The following is an 18162-nucleotide window of genomic DNA, read 5'->3' as shown; positions in this document are numbered from 1 at the left end:
CTTCAGTTTCATAATTAAGGTTCAAAAGAATCATCCTACTATCCACTGGGAGAACAGAATTTGGGGCAGATACCATAATACTTCAAGTCACAATTTAATATTTATGAATAGCCAGATAATGGATTCTGTGAAGTCCCAGTGTCAAACCATTTTTGGTTATTTTATATTCATGATGCTTTTCAAGGAAGCTAAATTACTTATAGATAGTGGGTGATGTGGTTAATAAGAAGAAAAATATTTTAAATGAAATTTGAAGGGAAATTGCCATTCTGTTTTATGTCTAATCACTTCTAGTTCATCTTAGTAAAAAATAATTGATTCTAACGTGTAAGAGCCAGGACTGTGTTCTAACATGCCTTATACTGAAAATATGATTTTTGGTATTGTGGTCATTCTGTAACCAACAGCCATTTTATTTGTTTATATTTAAATTTCCCAGTGGACTCACTTGTAAAAAAATCTTTGCTGAAGCTTGTTGTAAAGAACTAGAATAATAGGGAACATACATTTATCCCAAGGAACTAGAAGAACAACAGTCTAGGGAGAAGTATAAAAAAATGAAAGCAGCTTGAATTTATATACTCATTATAAATATACTTTGTGTATACTAAGACAAGTCTAGCACCTCTGGACTTTGTGTTTTTAATCAGTTAACAGGATATAGATGTATGTATTTACATATGTCTTAGTTCCAGAACCAGGAGGTGGTCTGATAAGCTTCCATATGGCTTGATAAGCTTTTTCTAATATATGGACTGAGATAAAGAAAACAATGGCAGCAAAAAATACTTCTGATTTGACTCTAGATAACTCTTAATTGGTCAAGGGGTATTCTATTTGTCCATTAGAGTTCCCTCTAATTTTGTGGGCATTGGGGTTTTCTGTAGGGTTTGTAGCCCACTGATATTCTCATTCTGCATATTTCCTGTGTCAGCCAAGGTTGTTGCTTGCCAGAAACAGGAAATATATTATCTTAAGAATGAGAGGAATTTATTGAATAGCAACAGCATGGAATCCAACAGTGTAGACAATCTGCCTGGAAAATGAGTAGGAACGAAGGCAGTTGTAAGGCAGATCCAAGGCATAGAAAGTACAATGACATCTTCTTAACAAGAACATTGTGGCCAGGATGCCACATTGCGAGGCATCTCTGTACACCCCTGTAATTACACAAATCAAATTCTCAGTCTTTGTGTCCCTCATTCCATAATAAAATCTATGAGAGAACCATTCAGGGATTTGAATTTTGGCCACATGCTGCCAGAAAGCAGACTATGGGAGAATCTTTCCACTTCATTTCTTGAGGAGGGAATTAATATTACTATGTCCCTTCAGTATTACATATAATGAGAAGTCCTCCATGTAAGAAGGGGAATTCAGTGTTGGATAGCCCCAAATAACAAATACTTGCTATTTATTTCCTCTCATCACTCATTTAGGCTTAACTGTCCCAAATGTACTTCCCTTTCCCCTCATTTCACCTTTAAGCCCAGATTTATATGTCCAGTTTCCTGCAAGACACCTCCAGCTAGTTTTTCATTTATTCGACAACTATTTTTGAGATGCTACTATGTACGAGGTGCTGACACTTCATTCTCAACACCTTCAAAACTGAGCTCATCATTTTGCTCTCTTGCTCTTTATTTTCTACACTTTATTTCTTGGTCTGTGGTAACACCACATATTTAAGATTCATCCTGGAGTTTTACCTTTCCCTTCTCTAGCCTATTACCAAATCATTCTAATTTTAATGTCTTAATATTTCAGGAACATATTCCTTACTCTTTATTTCTGCTACTGGTATTGCCTATTATCCAGTTATGTCACATAGCTATAGGGCAACTTAACAGCTTTTGTCCAAATTAACTGAGTTTTATTTTACTTTAATTTCTGCATTTTGGGTCATATTCTATGCATTAGTAAATCTGGTAGCATGTAAGTAGTCAAAGGAAATGAATTTTACATTATGCTTGTTAAAGGTTAATTAAAATTTAGTCAAAAGCTATTGAATAATTAAACCTACCAACAATCCCAAATTTTATTATGTCCATTTTTCTTCCTGTTTTCATTTAAATGAGTGGTTATGAGAACTAGGAGAATAATCATGTAAATCTTAATGTCCCACAACATATATGCTCTGTCTAGGTTAATTAATGACACTTATGTTTTCATAATTAATATTACTTACATTTTTGTTTCCAACACCAGACAGTTTAAGCCAAGAGCAGGTGTGGCCAGCTCTGCTCTAGTTCCAGCATCTGGAACAAAATAAGAACTTAAACTGTTTTTGAATGAAAAGAGCAACAGAAATCTGGCCAACAGGCTCATTTCCTTAAATCAAGCCAGAATTACCAGCCATTAGATATTATTCTCATCTATGTGTCAGTTTAAATATGAACTACATTGCTGATATAAGGAGAAATCTGAGCTTTTAGGCTTTCAGTAATTTGTGAGACATTTTATCTAGTTTCCTATTGCATATTATCTCCTTAGAAGAATTCCTCACTTTCATCAGCTCAGACATAGCTATTAAATGAGCCACCTTCATGACCCCAAATCTCAAACTACAGATGTTAGATTTTCTAAGTGAAGTCCTCAGTATGGTTGGGGAAACTCTGGCTGTCCCAGGAGATGCGCAGTATCTGTCCTTGTCCACAGCACAGAGGTATACACAGCCCTATAATCATGTTGTATTTTATTTAAACTTGTGTTTCTTTATACAGAGGACATTATGCTGGAATTATTGGAGAAATCTCTAGCCTCTGAGTGTATAAAATGTAAGCAGAGAGATAAAATGTACCAAAATGTGCTTAACAGACCTCTTATTATAAGGAAATGAACAAAAACTACACTTCTTCTTCCTTACCGTATAAATTGACACTAGGCTTTAGCTCTGGCAGATTGCACAGATCCTGTCTATTAAATGTTAAGTCTCCACATCCTAAAAGATATATCTGTCTATCAGAGGATAAGACTACACTAATCCCCCCTTTAGGATTGGAAATGAAATTGAAAGGGTGCTCTGGGGGAATTTGCCCTATTGGTTTAGAGCGTAGCTCTCATAAAGCCCTTTTGCTGCCAAGTAGGATTGATTATTTTTCAAATGCAGAGGATAGGATAGACATAAACTATCCTTTCCTTCCCTTTACCACAAGAGTCTATGGTATTTATAAGATGATATTTTTCAGTGTCAAAATCCAGTGTTCATATACATTATAGATCTTTTGTCTTATGAGTAAGTGTTCCAAAAAGCTTTTCTAAACATATTTGCATCAATTTTAAGAAGTTCTAGAGAGCTATCTAGGGACAATCACTTTACATTAAAATATACATTTTTAATGTGTTTAATCCTTTCAGTGACAAAAATAAACATTTTAAGGGCATGTTATGAAGGATTTAGAGAGTTATACTGTATTGTAAAAGACAATTAAGTGGTGGTCTGTTTGTATAATTTTTCTGAAATTTTACATACTGATTTGGTAAAGCTAAATTAAACTATTTTACTAAATTGACACTCTTCTGTTATTTGCTCTGTTTTCTGATCATGATGCTGCACCATAAACTTTGAGCACTGATGGCCATGCTTAATTTTACTTCAGAATTTATTAGTAGACAGACTGCAATTGGGGTACCCCAAAACTTAATCAAATCAAAAACATATTTAAGTGCTGCAATGTTCATTGCAGCACTATTTACAATAGCCAGGACATGGAAGAAACCTAAGGGTCCATTGACAGATGAATGGATAAAGAAGATGTGGCACATATATACAATGGAATATTACTCAGCCATAAAAAGAAATGAAATTGAGTTATTTGTAGTGAGGTGGTTGGACCTAGAGTCTGTCATACAGAGTGAAGTAAGTCAGAAAGAGAAAAACAAATACCATATGCTAACACATATATATGGAATGTAAAAAAAAAAATGGTTCTGAAGAACCTAGGGGCAGGACAGGAATAAAGACGCAGACATAGGGACTGGACTTGAGGACACGGGGAGGGGGAAGGGTAAGCTGAAACAAAGTGAGAGAGTTGTATTGACATACATACACTACCAAATGTAAAATAGATAGCTAGTGGGAAGCAGCCACATAGCACAGGGAGATCAGCTTGGTGCTTTGTGACCACCTAGAGGGGTGGGATAGAGAGGGTGGGAGGGAGATGCAACAGGGAGGGGATACGGGGATATATGTATACCTATAGCTGATTCACTTTGTTGTACAGCAGAAACTAACACAACAATATTAAGCAATTATACTCCAATAAAGATGTTAAAAATAAATAAATAAATATATGTATATATCTCCACTCTAAAAAAAAAATCATATTTAAGGTACAAATATCTTATTTCTTATGTGTGACTCTTTCTTTTAATTCATATTACTCCATTTCCCTGAATAAGATAAAAACTAGTTTCTTAAAAGCTACCCTAGGTATATGTAGGCAAGACCAGTGACCTTAACAATGTTTGTTCTTCATTCCAATCCCTAAGTTTAAGTGGTTCTAGGAGGCTTTCATATATTTTACCCTCTAAAATCTCAGCTTTTTGTTACCCAACAGCACCTTCTGGGATAAGGGATATGCCTGCTAATGGCGTTATAAAACATTTCATAGACACCATTTCAAATTTATACAAAGAGGAAAAATACACAAACAGGTTTCAAAACAGGATGAAGTGTGATTAAGTCCTAAGATGAGCCAGCTGGTTTGAGGCTGGTAGAAGACACTCCCAGCACTTTGATGACAGGGGAAATCTTGTTGGGCTGGCAATTAGTAAATTGACGTGAAATTACAGGTAATTAGCTCTAGCATTTTTCACAGACCCTCTGAAAATTAAAAAAAAAAAAAAAAAAAAAAAAAAGCTGTTGGTTAATAGAAATAGTATAGTTGCTGAAAAATGTTTAAAATGACATAAATTAAAATGCTGTACGGTTTCATGGGCAGAGATATATTTAAGGGTATTTTGAATGTGGAATTAGATCAATCAAAGAAAAAGCTAAATAGTGACCAAGCCCTGGGCTCACAGTACCTATGTGTGTCCACATCAGTTGGCTGTGACCATTACTGGCTGGACATAGCTGCTCCTTACCTGGTTCAGCTTATTCACCCCTGGTTTGGAAACACTGATGTGAGAGAAAGAATTTAGACCAACTTGAAATGTTTAGAAAGGATGAAGAAAAACATCATAGGTCTTTTGTGTTTGGTTTCTCCATTGACTGTCCAAACAACATCTCAATTCTTTGGATTAACCATACCTAAAATGTCTACTTCAGCATTAATTTACCATAAAGGATTACAGTGAACCTTAAACCAGCTGTTTTAATATCTTATATAAATTACATATTTATAATATTTTTAAGAAATACAACTTACACATACATATATGATAATGTCAGGGGATGAAAAGATAGGCTATGGGAGTGATAATGTTTAGGGCCATCTTCAATGTAAATTAGAAAACTTGAACTAATTTTAATATCTCCATGGCAATTAACAACATGATGGTCACTAGTGAAGACATATGCCCTAAAATACAACGTTTCTCAAAGTCAACAGCAAATTCACCTTTCAGCAACATAGGTTTTTTCACATAATCCTGTTGAGTATACAGCGCTATTTGTATCCGTGGTATTCTGAAAAAAACTGAATGATATTGAGCTTTGAAATATAACTGGAAAAAACATGGAAAAAAGATTGTTGTAATAGAGTATTAACATTCTAAAGGACCATATTTATTAAATAGATTTGTAATTAAATATTAAATTCATATGATACTTGATTACAAGATTTATCTGTTTTCCTAAAAACAAGTAGTGAAAAGATGTGGCTGCATATTTAACTTAACTGCCTGTATCTATAACCAGCACACACTATTTTTTGTCCTAAAGGTAGGACATTAGATCCTCAAGACTCTTCCTTGAGATGATCAAAAACATATGGGAGTGACAAAATTGTTGTAAAAGCTAGAACAATTAAAAACATATATTAAAATAATAGTCATAGTCATAACTTAGAGTCCAACTTCCAAAACGACATTATAGTTGATTTAAAAAAGAGTATAAGAATGAGGATAAAGGTTACAATATGCACAGAATTTTCCAGAAAGAGTTTTTAAAGCTAAGGAAGGAAATTTTGACAAAGACAAGTTAGGTTCTTTAGAGTGACTTCCTTCAATTAATAACTACTCTATGAAGCATTTTTAATACAAACTGTTATCACCAAAATATTTTAAAAATCAAAAAGACATCATTTTTATACTCCTCCTCATACCTACCAACTCTACTCTTCTCTTTGGACACTTTTTATCTCTTATTCCCTTCTTTTACCCTTCTCTTTACTCTTTATTTTATTATTCTTTCTTCTCTCATTTTATTGACTAAGTTAACCAATGCCATACATCTCCAAGCCTACTTATACATAAGTAATAGTAAGCAAATTTTTAATGCAAATTTCCTTTCAATTCACCTAATTTCTAATTAATACAAGATATATGTCATATAATGAAAACGGTTCATTATACATTTCTATACCATGTGTCCTTTGTTGCCACAGGAATCCTTTCCTTTCTATTTTGCTACCATATTTTATCCAGATACAGAAACATACAAAAATCCTAAATGATTTTGGGTACCAAATTTATTGCATCAACTTTGGAAGCTCAGAACTGGAGTTATAAACTCCGTTGTTTACAGTAATATTAAGAGTACTAGACTTTATTCAAATAATCTTACCAGAAACTCTGTTCATCTTTTATAATATTTTACATCATGAAACTTAGACCTTGACTTGTGGTGAAACTGATTGCTGGTTCCTAAAAGTCCTCTGATTTACTAGATATTCACTCATTTGTTGTGTCATGTATATTCAGCTAAATGTTCCGATTTGGCCATATCCTTCATTAAAATATTAAAACATTTTGAGTGTAAATAACATGTGTGTGTGGGGTGAGGGAAGTGGGGTAGAATATGAATCTCAGGGAAGAAGTTATTTACACTCAAAATGTTTTAATATTTTAATGAAGGATATGGCCAAATCGGAACATTTAGCTGAATATCAGCTCTGGCCTTGAGAAATAAACATTTCTTTCTAAGAAAGTGAAGACACATGAAGACGAGTGTTACATTAAAACAGAAATATAGTCAAAGCTATATTTGAAGGTTGATAAACACTGAAATTTTCAATAAATATTGTTGATATATATTATTTGGGAGGTGTTTCCCTTTAAACCACATAGATAAATTTGTAACAGAGAAGAACAAATCTGACTCCATATTGGATCTATTCCTTTAGCTCTAACCTTTGTGCTCTGTTGCCTGTGCTTAGTTATGTTGGGTCTGCACCTTTGTAAAAGAATGTTTCCTATAGCCTGAAATATACATGATAGCCCTTCTCAAGACTCTACCTCCAAGGTTTGACCTTTAAAGGTATAACACTTTTCAGTCATATAGAGATAAAACGTTGCAGAACAGAAAATAGCAATTGTCTTGTTGGAGGCTTATAGGAACACTGTGACCAGACCTACCTGGACAGCTGCAAGAACAAAGGATTCCAACACCAAGAAGTTTGCAACAACCAGCTACACCCCCTCCCGTTTTTGTATAAAAGAGGTCTGAGTTCTATCTTGGGTAAGATAGTTGTTTGGGACACTAGCCCACCATCTTCTCGGTCTGCTGGCTTTCTGAATAAAGTCAACATTCCTTGCCCCAGCACCTCATGGCCTGTCATGTGGCAAGCAGTAGAAGTTTGAATTTGGTAACAAATTTATTCTGGAAACATTTTTTGAGTTATGATTATTCATTGGGGATGAAACCGTAAACATGACTGTCATAGGCACTGCCCCCTTGGAGGGTCCATTCTAATAAACATAGAAGATACATAAAGGCAATAACAAGTAACTATGATAAAGTGTTATGAAGAAAACAAAGATAGTCCTGAGATAGACACTATAAAATAAAGATAACGTTTGAGATGCAAAACTTTAATGTGAATAGGAAAGCCACTGTGTACAGATGGCATTTAAGATGAGATCTAAAAGATAAGAAGGAAGTGTCTAGGAGCAGGGGTTTAAATTTCACTTTCCTTCTCTTTGAATTGGACTGTAAGGAAAGTCACAATAAAAATTAACTGGCTGAAGGACTGTGATTGTTTCCTTGGGACTGTGAAAGGGCAGTAAATAAATAAATGTAGAATGTTTATTAAATCTTTAAAAATGTGTTCAGCATGGTTTCTGTCCTCAAGAGAATTAAAATCAACTTGTGGACACAAAATTACAAAACAAGAAATAATTAGAGGAGAAATAAAGCTCTAGACATGTGATACTGAATTGTAAGAAAATTAGATCTGTGTAGGCTGGAGTAATCCATCTAGAAAGTGATACAACTCCCTAGACACAGCCCTGAAGGAGATCTACTCTTTGTAGGGCAAACATTATCATTTGTGAGCCTCCTCAAGAGAGTAAATAAGACTTGAATATATTCAACAGAGAATTCAAGTCAGTGTATAGTGGACAGAACACTGTATTCAGAGGCTAATGATTGGGGTTTTGTTGGCCAATAAAAATGTGATCTTGGGGAAGGAAGTCATAACCATTCTTAACCATTGATAACCATTCATAACCATCCTCAGTTTCCTCATCTATAAAGTGGAACAATAACATCTTTCATGCCTAACAAAATGCGTGCTGTGAGAATTTAATGAGATAATGTATTTGTACAAACAGCATAGATATTAACCTATGCAAATTGTTATAGGAATAAGATTACTTATTATTTATTTAGGATCGGGCTCTGCAGAAAGTGTTTTACGTGAATTATTCCTTCTAATTTTTTACAAATATTCTGTAAATAAGTTTGTTTATTTTCCGGAAAAGAAGTTCAACACATGGAAGCTAAATTCCCATTGTCTCTTGCCTATCAAGTGAAAATGCTAACACTTAGCAGCATGTTTTTCTAATGCCTGATTCATGGCTGTGTTCAAAACATCTTGGATGAAGTTAAGGATGAAGATTTTAATGCTAATACTTTTAATTTTAATTTAATTGCTTGATTCACTGTTAAGTTTCACTGAAGAAATTCTACTAAAAATTATATCTAGATTTCAGAGATCATGTATAAAAGTCTTTTCAGGGTTGCTTAAGGAGAAATGGGAATTTTGTGATGGTGTAACTGGATTACTGGATGGCATAACTGGAACATTGTTGATCTGGAAGGAGGGACTTGTGCTTAGGCTTGTCCTGATCAAAGCTTTTTTCATCATTGCCTCATGCTCATGGTCATTTATTGTGCTTATGCATAATGGTAGATTAGTATTATTCCTGATCCATTAGAGTATATAAACTATAATTCTGGCTCAGCCCACGATGTGGCTTTGGCAACTCAGGTGGTTTTTCACTTATCTTTAAAACTAGAGGGTCTCACCAAATAACTTCTTTGGTTTCTTTCAGCGTCTAAATTTCAAAATCGAAATTCTATTATTATCTTTTTCTTCTATTTATTTGATTAGAGACTGTCATGTAAATAAAATCACCTCTAAAAGGAAATCTAAATATAAGGACAATGGCTGAGATATTTGACTGTATGTTAATCATGCACGCACATACACACACACACACACACACATCTTCCTGCATTCAGCTCCAAAAAATCAAGTGTAAGTAAAATGAGAAAACATTTTTATATGCCCAGATTTAGTCTAAGCTCTATACATTCTTGAATTGTTAAATATAGATCTACTAGAATGTAATCTCTATGAAGATAAAGGTGTCTTCCTGTTTTGATCGCTGTGGAATCCCTACAACATAGAAAGCATTTGTGACATCTTAGGTGCTTGATTTTTTTTTTTTTTTTAATTTTTATATTTTATTTTATTTATTTTTTTATACAGCAGGTTCTTATTAGTCATCAATTTTATACACGTCAGTGTATACATGTCAATCCCAATCGCCCAATTCATCACACCACCATCCCCACACCCCCGCAGCATTCCCCACTTGGTGTCCATACGTTTGTTCCCTACATCTGTGTCTCAACTTCTGCCCTGCAAACTGGTTCATCTGTACCATTTTTCTAGGTTCCACATACATGTGTTAATTTACGATATTTGTTTTTCTCTTTCTGACTTACTTCACTCTGTATGACAGTCTCTAGATCCATCCACATCTCAACAAATGACCCAATTTTGTTCCTTTTTATGGCTGAGTAATAATCCATTGTATATATGTACCACATCTTCTATATCCATTTGTCTGTCGATGGGCATTTAGGTTGCTTCCATGACCTGACTATTGTAAATAATGCTGCAATGAACATTGGGGTGCATGTGTCTTTTTGAATTATGGTTTTCTCTGGGTATATGCCCAGTACTGGGATTGCTGGGTCCTATTGTAGTTCTATTTTTAGTTTTTTAAGGAACCTCCATACTGTTCTCCAGAGTGGCTGTATCAATTTACATTCCCACCAACAGTGCAAGAGGGTTCCCTTTCCTCCACACCCTCTCCAGCATTTGTTGTTTGTAGATTTTCTGATGATGCCCATTCTAAATGGTGTGAGGTGATATACCTCATTGGAGTTTTGATTTGCATTTCTCTAATAATTAGTGATGTTGAGCAGCTTTTCAAGTACTTCTTGGCCATCTGTATGTTTTCTTTGGAGAAATGTCTATTTAGGTCTTCTGCCCATTTTTGGATTGGGTTGTTTGTTTTTTTAATATTGAGCTGCATGAGCTGTTTATATATTTTGGAGATTAATCCTTTGTCCATTGATTTGTTTGCAAATATTTTCTCCCATTCTGAGGGTTGTCTTTTCGTCTTGTTTATGGTTTCCTTTGCTGTGCAAAAGCTTTGAAGTTTCATTAGGTCCCATTTGTTTATTTTTGTTTTTATTTCCATTACTCTAGGAGGTGGATCAAAAAAGATCTTGCTGTGATTTATGTCAAAGAGTGTTCTTCCTATGTTTTCCCCTAAGAGTTTTATAGTGTCCGGTCTTAAATTTAGGTCTCTAATCCATTTTGAGTTTATTTTTGTGTATGGTGTTAGGGAGTGATCTAATTTCATTCTTTTACATGTAGCTGTCCAGTTTTCCCAGCACCACTCTTTGAAGAGACTGTCTTTTCTCCATTGTATATCCTTGCCTCCTTTGTCATAGATTAGTTGACCATAGGTGCGTGGGTTTATCTCTGGGCTTTCTATCTTGTTCCATTGATCTATGTTTCTGTTTTTGTGCCAGTACCATACTGTCTTGATTACTGTAGCTTTGTAGTATAGTGTGAAGTCAGGGAGCCGGATTCCTCCTGCTCTGTTTTTTTTCCCTCAAGACTGCTTTGGCTATTCGGGGTCTTTTGTGTCTCCATACAAGTTTTAAGATTTTTTGTTCTAGTTCTGTAAAACATGCCATTGGTAATTTGATAGGAATTTCATTGAATCTGTAGATTGCTTTGGGTAGTATAGTCATTTTCACAATATTGATTCTTCCAATCCAAGAACATGATATATCTCTCCATCTGTTGGTATCATCTTCAATTTCTTTCATCAGTGTCTTATAGTTTTCTGCATACAGGTCTTTTGTCTCCCTAGGCAGGTTTATTCCTAGGTATTTTATTCTTTTTGTTGCAGTGGTAAATGGGATTGTTTCCTTAATTTCTCTTTCAGATATTCCATCATTAGTGTATAGGAATGCAAGAGATTTCTGTGCATTAATTTTGTATCCTGCAAATTTACCAAATTCATTGATTAGCTCTAGTAGTTTTCTGGTGGCATTTTTAGGATTCTCTATGTATAGTATCATGTCATCTGCAAACAGTGACAGTTTTACTTCTTCTTTTCCAATTTGTATTCCTTTTATTTCTTTTTCTTCTCTGATTGCCATGGCTAGGACTTGCAAAACTATGTTGAATAATAGTGGTGAGAGTGGACATCCTTGTCTTGTTCCTGATCTTAGAGGAAATGCTTTCAGTTTTTCACCATTGAGAATGATGTTTGCTGTGGGTTTGTCATATATGGCCTTTATTATGTTGAGGTAGATTCCCTCTATGCCCACTTTCTGGAGAGTTTTTTTTTTTTTTTTTTTTTTTTTAAAGGGAATGCTATTTATTTATTTATTTATTTACTTATGGCTGCGTTGGGTCCTCGTTTCCATGCGAGGACTTCCTCTAGTTGTGGCAAGTGGGGGCCACTCTTCATCGCGGCGCGCAGGCCTCTCACTATCGCGGCCTCTCTTGTTGCGGAGCACAGGCTCCAGACGCGCAGGCTCAGTAGTTGTGGCTCACAGGCCTAGTTGCTCCGCGGCATGTGGGATCTTCCCAGACCAGGGCTCGAACCCGTGTCCCCTGCATTGGCAGGCAGATTCTCAACCACTGCGCCACCAGGGGAGCCCTCTGGAGAGTTTTTATCATAAATGGGTGTTGAATTTTGTCGAAAGCTTTCTCTGCATCTATTGAGATGATCATATGGTTTTTCTCCTTCAATTTGTTAATATGGTGTATCACATTGATTGATTTGCATATATTGAAGAATCCTTGCATCCCTGTGATAAATCGCACTTGATCATGGTGTATGATCCTTTAAATGTGTTGTTGGATTCTGTTTGCTAGTATTTTGTTGAGGATTTTTGCATCTATATTCATCAGTGATGTTGGTCTGTAATTTTCTTTTTTTGTAGTATCCTTGTCTGGTTTTGGTATCAGGGTGATGGTGGCCTCATAGAATGAGTTTGGGAGTATTCCGTCCTCTGCATTTTTCTGGAAGAGTTTGAGAAGGATGGGTGTTAGCTCTTCTCTAAATGTTTGATAGAATTAACCTGTGAAGCCTTCTGATCCTTGACTTTTGTTTGTTGGAAGATTTTTAATCACAGTTTCAATTTCATTACTCGTGATTGGTCTGTTCATATTTTCTATTTCTTCCTGTTTCAGTCTTGGAAGTTTATACCTCTCTGAGAATTTGTCCATTTCTTCCAGGTTGTCCTTTTTATTGTCATAGAGTTGCTTGTGGTCATCTCTTAGGATGCTTTGTATTTCTGCAGTGTCTGTTGTAACTTCTCCTTTTTCATTTCTAATTTTATTGATTTGAGTCCTTTCCCTCTTTTTCTTTTTCTTTTCTTTTTTTTTTTTCCAGGTCAATCAGTTTTATTGAGAAATAAAACACATATTCTTTAGTGTTAGTGCAAGTGTGATGGAAGCTAAGGAATGGGTTGGAAAGGGTAAGGACAGATATCCCCAGAAGAATAAGACATAAAACATTTAAGAACAACTGGTTTAGGTCTATCAGCAAGAATAAACATCCATTAATTTGCATTCAGTAATAATTTTAGGCATGAATTAAATAGTAGCAAAGTAAGGTAATATGTATTAACTTGGGGTTTTTTTTTGTTTTTTTTTTAATTTTTTTATTTTAATTTTTTTTCACACACACACACTGTATTTTATTTTTACAAGAGATAAATAAACTGACACCAAGCATTGTAAATGGATGACTACAACAAAAGCAACAATGATTGCAATTACCAAACATGAAACACACTCATACTATGTCATAATATTGACATTCAGTCCAGTAATCCTCCACTGTAACAGCTCTTTACTTTGCAGTGAAAATTGATTTGTATATATTTTGCCTCTGAGTCCTTGTGGAATTTTTTTTTTTATTCAAACAGAAAGTCACAAAAATTTTAATCATCCTCATCAGTTCACTCAGTCCCATGTAATTAATTTTTTTTTATCTTGATATTTTGTTAGCACTTTTATAAATTCATCAGTTTTCCATTAGAGTTCTGAAAATGCTTATTCATTCAGTTCAGCAGTATAGTCAGTTACCAGAACCCTGTACTTGTCAGAGTCTTTTCCAAGAATTCCTTGAAGATGAAACCCTTTTATAGGAACATTTTTGCAAAAGCATCAGCGTACACCCAGAACTGTCTGTAAATGACAAAAGACTTAAAAATGACCACGGTTAAAGATTTGATGAAAGTCCATAATAATGCAATTGACAAGGAAATTTAGTTAGTACTGAGATATACATTTTAAAGTAATAACTAGAATTATGACTTATAACATTATACCAGAACATATAAGATTTTTAGAAATTTCATGTAATGTCTGAAACATTTGTATTAACATATTTCCATACAAATAACCCAAAGAAAGTATTAGTTTTTTTTGTTTGTTTGTTTATACTGCAGGTTCTTATTAGTCATCAATTTTATACACATCAGTGTAGACATGTCAATCCCAGTCACCCAATTCATGCCTCTTTTTCTTGATGAGTCTGGCTAATGGTTTATCAATTTTGTTTATCTTCTCAAAGAACCAGCTTTTAGTTTTATTGATCTTTGCTATTGTTTCTTTGTTTCTGTTTCATTTAGTTCTGCTCTGATCTTTATGATTTCTTTCCTTCTGCTAACTTTGGGTTTTGTTTGTTCTTCTTTCTCTAGTTCCTTTAGGTATAAGGTTAGCTTGTTTATTTGAGATTTTTCTTGTTTCTTGAGGTAGGCTTGTATAGCTATAAACTTCCCTCTTAGAACTGCTTTTGCTGCATCCCATAGGTTTTGGATCATCGTGTTTTCACTGTCATTTGTCTCTAGGTATTTTTTTATTTCCTCTTTGATTTCTTCAGTGACCTCTTGGTTATTTAGTAACGTATTGTTTAGCCTCCATGTGTTTGTGTTTTTTATGTTTTTTTCCCTGTAATTGATTTCTAATCTCATAGCGGTGTGGTCAGAAAAGATGCTTGATATGATTTCAATTTTCTTAAATTTACTGAGGCTTGATTTGTGACCCAAGATGTGATCTACTTTGGAGAATGTTCCATGTGCACTTGAGAAGAAAGTGTAATCTGCTATTTTTGAATGGAATGTCCTATAAATATCAATTAAATCTATCTGGTTTATTGTGTCATTTAAAGCTTCTGTTTCCTTATTTATTTTCATTTTGGATGATCTGTCCATTGGTGTAAGTGAGGTGTTAAAGTCCCCCGCTATTACTGTGTTACTGTCAATTTCCTCTTTTATAGCTGTTAGCAGTTGCCTTATGTATTGAGGTGCTCCTATGTTGGGTGCATATATATTTATAATTGTTATATCTTCTTCTTGGATTGATCCCTTGATCATTATGTAGTATCCTTCCTTGTCTCTTGTAACATTCTTTATTTTAAAGTCTATTTTATCTGATATGAGTACTGCTACTCCAGCTTTCTTTTGTTTTCCATTTGCATGGAATATCTTTTTCCATCCCCTCACTTTCAGTCTGTATGTGTCCCTAGGTCTGAAGTGGGTCTCTTGTAGACAGCATATATATGGGTCTTGTTTTTGTAGCCATTCAGCAAGCCTGTGTCATTTTGTTGGAGCATTTAATCCATTCACGTTTAAGGTAATTACCGATATGTATGTTCCTATTACCATTTTCTTAATTGTTTTGAGTTTGTTTTTGTAGGTCCTTTTCTTCTCTTGTGTTTCCCAGTTAGAGAAATTCCTTTAGCATTTGTTGTAAAGCTGATTTGGTGGTGCTGAATTCTCTTAGCTTTTGCTTGTCTGTAAAGGTTTTGATTTCTCCATTGAATCTGAGTGAGATCCTTGCCTGGTAGAGTAATCTTGGTTGTAGATTCTTCCCTTTCATCACTTTAAATATGTCATGCCACTGCCTTCTGACTTGTAGAGTTTCTGCTGAGAAATCAGCTGTTAACCTTATGGGAATTCCCTTGTATGTTATTTGTCATTTTTCCCTTGCTGCTTTCAATAATTTTTCTTTGCCTTTAATTTTTGCCAGTTTGATTACTATGTGTCTTGTGTGTCTCTCCTTCGGTTTATCCTGTATGGGACTCTCTGCGCTTTCTGGACTTGGGTGACTATTTCCTTTCCCATGTTAGGGAAGTTTTTGACTATAATCCCTTCAAATATTTTCTCACATCCTTTCTCTCTCTCTTCTCCTTCTGGAACCCCTATAATGCAAATGTTGTCCCAGAGGTCTCTTAGGCTGTCTTCATTTCTTTTCATTCTTTTTTCTTTATTCTGTTCTGCAGCAGTGAATTCCACCATTCTGTTTTCCAGGTCACTTATCCGTTCTTCTGCCTCAGTTATGCTGCTATTGATTCCTTCTAGTGTAGTTTTCATTTCAGTTATTGTATTGTTCATCTCTGTTTGTTCTTTAATTCTTCTAGGTCTTTGTTAAACATTTCTTGCATCTTTTTGATCTTTGCCTCCATTCTTTTTCTGAGGTCCTGTATCATCTTCACTATCATTATTCTGAATTCTTTTTCTGAAGGTTGCCTATCTCCACTTCATTTAGTTGTTTTTCTGTGGTTTTATCTTGTTCCTTCATCTGGTACATAGCCCTCTGCCTTTTCATCTTGTCTATCTTTCTGTGAATGTGGTTTTTGTTCCACAGGCTGCAGGATTGTAGTTCTTCTTGCTTCTGCTGTCTGCCCTCTGGTGGATGAGGCTATCTAAGAGGCTTGTGTAAGTTTCCTGATGGGAGGGACCGGTGGTGGGTAGAGCTGACTGTTCGGTGCTTGATATTTATTTAATGAATGAATAATGGTGAACATTCATGTGTCTCTTATAATGTAATTGGAACTATGTTATTAATCATTTAAATCATACCAAAACTATGATACCTACTGTAAGATAGGCATGATCCTTAAAGTATTATCTCAATTAATTCTTAAAATCTCACTCTGAAATATGTACTACTATGATCATCCCTGTATTATGCACTAGGAAAATGAGGCCTAGTGTAAGATCAACTTTCCCAAGGTACAGTGATCAGAAATAAAAAACCGATCCCCACAAGCTTATTTATATTTTCTCTTTCTTTTTAAGGACAATAACACTTTAAGACATACATATCATCAGATGTTTCTAGTGGGAAGAGAAAATAAAGGTTTCAAAGGCATAGAAATCTATAAAGAGCTTCATAGAAAAATATGAAACGAACTTAAAATGCTCAAGGACTTTTATTTTATTCATGGAAGATCCTGTAGGAAGTAAGACTGGTGAAACTATTTAGATGAACGGTTGAAAGTTATGCATTGTGAATTCAGTTATGGTTTAGAGGAAAATTGAATCAACACAAGGCGTGGACCAATTAACGACTTCCTTTCCTGTATTTCTGAGGCACAAGTTCTAGAGTTTTAATTCTCTTAACAAATGCAAGAGCTTATCTTTCTCTCACTCACACACACACACACACACACACACACACACACACACACACACACAATTCTAACTTAAAACAAATAGGTATGTTTAGGTAAGTTAATTTTCCAATAGAACTTTTGGGAAAGGCTTTCCTAGTACTTTAAATGCTTCCATGTTATGATAGAGAAGCCAGTAATTATTCCACTATAATTTGTAGTCTCTGAAAGTTGCTAAAAATTTGTCAAGTCTCTTGAAATTGTGTAGAATGAATCTCTGTGTAGCATTCTCATTTCATCATCCAAATGAAAACCAGCCACTGAGCCTGTAATTTCCAGTTTCTTCTCAGTTTTCCCAAGTGTATGTGCCAACTGTGTATGAAGAATATATGGGTATTAAGTCTCAAGATATATAGCTAATTGAGGAAAACTTGATGTAGTGTAAGCCCTGGAAGGTGATTTTCTCTCTCCTAAAACAAGTACCTGATTTAAGCTTTGATTTCTGAGGCACCCACTTCAAAAAGGCATCCACTTCAAAAAAGGCATACACTTCAAAGATAACTATCACAAACAAACACAATTCCAGCCTCTTGACTAGATAAAGACCCTCCCTGACTCCCCCACCAAGCTCCTTTGTTTTAGAGATCTTGGTTGATTTCCATAACTGACCATTAGAGTTCCTTTTTTTTTTTTCTCTTCCTGCTTTACATTCCTGTTCTTATGTTTTAAATTCACCAATAAAGAGTGAGCCCACAAAATCCTAAACAACTACCTTAAATACCAATAAAAGCAGAGTCCCAGGCCCATGCTCTCTTTCTCTACCAATGACCTGGCTATGTGGCTGCAGGTGTGCCACGTGCTTTCCAGGACCTGTGAGTAATAAACCTTTTTTTTTTTTTTCAGTTTTCTGACAGTTATTGCTGAGGGTGTCTTGCAGTTATGATAATCACGAAGATCTGTACAGCCATAAAACTTAACGGTTATCACTAAGCTAAGACCAGCACAAAACACTTGAAATTGCTCTACCTATCACAAATTAAAACTACT

The sequence above is a fragment of the Balaenoptera ricei genome, chromosome 8 (genome assembly GCF_028023285.1).
Source record: "Balaenoptera ricei isolate mBalRic1 chromosome 8, mBalRic1.hap2, whole genome shotgun sequence".
Taxonomy (NCBI): Eukaryota; Metazoa; Chordata; class Mammalia; order Artiodactyla; family Balaenopteridae; genus Balaenoptera; species Balaenoptera ricei.
The sequence above is the reverse complement of the archived record's forward strand: the minus strand, read 5'-3'. Positions refer to the sequence as shown.